The sequence below is a fragment of the Carlito syrichta genome, unplaced genomic scaffold (genome assembly GCF_000164805.1).
Source record: "Carlito syrichta isolate Samal-C Ts95f unplaced genomic scaffold, Tarsius_syrichta-2.0.1 Scaffold289397, whole genome shotgun sequence".
NCBI classification, from domain to species: Eukaryota; Metazoa; Chordata; class Mammalia; order Primates; family Tarsiidae; genus Carlito; species Carlito syrichta.
The window spans coordinates 1-4,174 of NW_007233493.1; the positions used below are offsets into that span (position 1 = coordinate 1).

The 4,174-nt window shown below is 42.5% G+C and overlaps 1 pseudogene; it reads right to left on the minus strand.

The window, feature by feature from the left end:
- Window positions 1-1,158: 1,158 nt before the first annotated feature.
- LOC103256409 lies at window positions 1,159-1,729 on the minus strand (annotated as a pseudogene).
- Between the last annotated feature and the right edge of the window lie 2,445 nt (window positions 1,730-4,174).

Genomic DNA, 4,174 nt, shown 5'->3' on the forward strand with positions numbered 1-4,174 from the left:
GAATGACCTGTTCTTCCTTATGAGGGTCTTCTGGTTTTGTTCACTTTTCCCTCTGCTTTACAGTCTGTCTATTCAGCAGTTTGCAGTCTTGGTCCCAACTATCAGGTGAGAGAGAGACACAGGGCTGAGCATATCCTGCCCATGCTACATCATCCCCACCTGCGCAGATCCTACAATGCAGCCTGCTCTTCTGCCTCTTGCTGTCCCGCAGAGTCCTGGCCAAGGCTCCAGTTCAGCAGCATCTGTTTGGCTGCAGCTCCCTGGGCAGAGGACAGCAGGTGTCTCAGAAGAGCCTACCAGCTCTGAAGATGATCACTTCAGTCATGACCACAGGTTCCCATCTTCTTCTATGTTTCTTAATTGCCACCAGAGCCCTACAATTCTTTATCCTTCTCTCCCTCTCTGACCACTCCCTTCTCAGTAATCTTTATGACTTGGTCTTTGCCTACCCTTCCTACCATATTTTTTGCTGTTTCTCTTTCTGTACTGTGGGCTTTTTGGTGTTAATTTCCCACTATTTGAAACTTTGAACTGCCTTTCCCTCTGCCTTCCCTTCCACCCCCAATGTCCATTTCCACTGAAAACGGTACCTATTCCTGGAAGCTTGCATCCCTCAATACCCCTGACCACCTCTCAGCATCCTCCCACCAACACTACACTGTCGTCTAGAAATTACGTTTCTCTTCTGAGAATTTTATTTCTATTTTTTCTTTTTTTTCATGCTTAAAGGCAAATGTATTCAGTTTCTTTCCCATGCAGCACATAATAAGGTACCTATGTACTTATTTCTTTTCCAAATCAACCGTTTGGGACAATCTTTGAGAAAGAACTCATCCTCCACAGGAAGCCATCTTGCAACATGATCTGTTAAGTACCTTATGGAGGGGGGAAAAGGAACATGCTTGCTGACCTACAGATGGGCCAAATTGGGAGTGTGCTGGGGGGAGAACTAATAATGTCTGTCTCTTCCGCCGCCATCAAGCTCACGGTGGGGCCATATTAACTTGACCAACAGATGCCTATAGAAGTCATTCAGATGTGCCATGGCAGGGAGGAAGGCATGGGATAAGAAAAAGAGGAGAGACTCCATGGCCTATGATGGAGTGTAGAGGCTGCTGACTGGGGGGAAAAAAACAGCAACAATGGAAGTCATCCTCCTTAAGATGCCATGCCAAGCAGAAAGCCTCCGAAAAATCCCCGTCTCTAGAACAGTCTTCTTCACAAACGACACCATCGCCTCAGCCTTGCCCTTGACCTCGGGAGGTAGCTGGTTGCTCTTCCGGATCTTCAGCTGCTCTTTGGCTTTCTTCGCGTCCTTCTCTACTTGTTGCCAGTCAACTTTGATGTACCCAGTATGGTTTGCAAACTGAAGGAGGAAAAATCCACCACCCACAGCGGCTGCAGCCAACTTTCCAACCTTTTGGAATATGAACCCTGTGCACCATCCGGTGACACCTCCGATTAACACCTGGGTTGCCCCGCTACACTTTTCAGCCGAAGGTCCAGATTCCTGCCCGAACAGCTTGCCCCACCAAGGCTGTTTTTTTTAGCAAATTCTGCAGGGTGCAGGGACTCAAAACTTCCCTGGAAGTTTCCTTGACTGGACGCGGCCACGTCGGCGAGCTGATCTCGCCAGGACACGCGCAGAGGACCGGCGCGGGAGGACGCGGGGAGGGGCGCGGTCTTCGCCACCAGGTGGCTTCCGGCATGTCTATTTTTTTTTTTTTTCCTTTTTATTTAAAAGATGTGGGTTCCAATTCAGGGTTAAGTATACAGATGCTGATTATGCAGGTACCCTTGCTGATGAGGTGTATTTCTATTTTTACAACACTCTTTCAACCTGGTACTATACTATTTGTATATGGTGTGGTTCTCAGATTTTTCTACATATTCAGTCATATAATTTGCAAATAAAGAGCCACTTTTTTTCTTTCTATTATTATTCCTTCTCTTGGCCAAGACTTTTAGCTGTTATAACAATTTAAGGAAAAGGAGTTTATTAAAAATCATCAATTACTGCATCTCAATGGTTTTAATAGAAAAAAGAAAAAAATTGAAAAATAAAAAATGACCAGTGAAGTCACAAAATCTATGGGAGTGTTGAACTTGGGTGCTACACAGCAAGAAAAATGCCCAACCCACCAACACTGCTGCCGTTCAGTATTTATGACAGCAAGGACTAGATGCCAGAAATGGGGTTATGACCTCCTGAAAGAATCAGATGCCACCACCATGAGGCTTGCCAAGAGTTCCAGTCTCTTCATGTGCAAAGCTGCCATCCAATGTTCTCAGGTACATTTGCCTGATGAAATCTAGGTGGATTGCCACAGACAAGGAAGTCTTGTAAATATTTTAGCTGTCAAACTCTTTGCTATAGGAAAATAGAATTAAAATGGGCGGAGTGAGCTTTAGAAATTATCTGCCACCTCCCTCTTTTCTTCTCTTATTATATTTACCAGCACTTCCAGAACCATTTTGAGTGGAAGAAGTGTTAGCAAGTATTCCTTTCTTATTTCTGGCCTTAACTGGAATGCTTCAAAATGATTTTCATATTCAGGTGGGATATTTGCTAGAAACTCATGGTAGAGATCACTAATCAGATTCAGGAGGTTTCCCGCTACTAGTTTGCAAGGAGTTGTTTGCTTTATTTTTGTCTTTTTTTTTTGAGTTGGAGTCTCACTTGGTCGCCCAGGCTGGAGTGCAGTGGCACACTCATGGCCACCCCAGTGTTGACCTGCTGGGCTCTGGTGATCCTTCCGCCTCAGCCTTCCAAGTAGCTGGAACTACTGGTGTGCGCTACCATACCCAGCTAATATTTTATTTATTTATTTATTTATTTATTTATTTATTTCAGAGACAAGGTCTCACCAAGTTACCTGGGCTGGTCTCGAACCTGCAGATGAAAGCAGTCCACTTACCTCAGCCTCCCAAATTGCTAGGATTACAGGCTGAGCCACGGAGCCCAGCTGTTTGTTTTACTTTTAGAATCACAGATGGATGTCAAATATCTTCTCCTAACAATGCCATATCTGTTAATGTTGTAGATTTTACTAACAGATTTTTTAAATGTTAAACCATCTTTAAACGATAAATGATACTTGTCGTGATGTGTTTGGTGTATGGTTTACACTGCCTGGTTGTTTGCTGGTTGTTTTAAAACTCGACTTTACTGAGAATAATTTTATACAGAATAAAATGCAAAATTTTACAGTGTCTTTAAGTACACTATAAGTGAGCTTTGACAAATGCATACACCTGAATAACTACCATCAGGGAAAAGAGCATTTTCATCACCTCCAAGTGTCTTTCATGTCAATCTGCATCCTACTCCCATCCCACTGTTGCCCCAGGCAAGCAGGGATCTACTTTCTATCCCTAGAGATGAAATTTCTTTCCTACAGTGTCACACAAATACAAAAAGCGATCGAGCATTTGCTCTTTTGTTCCTGGCTTTGTTCATTCAGCATAATTTGAGATTCATATATATTGTTGCATATATTACTAGTTCAGGTTATTGTTGAAAAGTACTCTCCCTTAAATGGATATGCCACAACGTATTTATCCATTCCATCATGAATAGAAATTCGGATTATTTCCAGTTGGGGCTGTTATGAACAATGCCACTATGAAGATTCATATATAGGTCTTTATATGTACATAATGTTTTCATTTCTCTTGGGTAAGTACCTAGGAGTAGAATTGACAGGTTATCTGATAAGTATAGTCATCCTTTGATGTACATGGGCAATTAGTTCCAGGACACTGCCCCTCCCCCATCTTCTCCTGTATACACAAAGAGCTGCAATTACTCATGTTTTTCAGTCTACCCTGAAGAACTCGCATATGAAAAATCAGCCCTCCATATACGTGGGTTTTGCATCCTATGAATATGTATTTTCCATCTGTGTTTGGTTAAAAAAGTCCATGTGTAGGTGGACACACAGTTCATACCTGTGTTGTTCACGGGTCAACTGTATATTTAACTTTATTGGAAACTGCAAAACTGTTTGCCAGAGTGGTTGTACCATTTTGCATTTCCATCAACAGTATATGAGAGTTCTAGTGGTTCTGTATCCTCACTAACACTTAGCATTGTCAGTTTAAAAAATTTTTAGCTATTCTAGTGTGTGTGTACTGGTATCTTATTGTAATTTCATTGATGACCAATGACCTT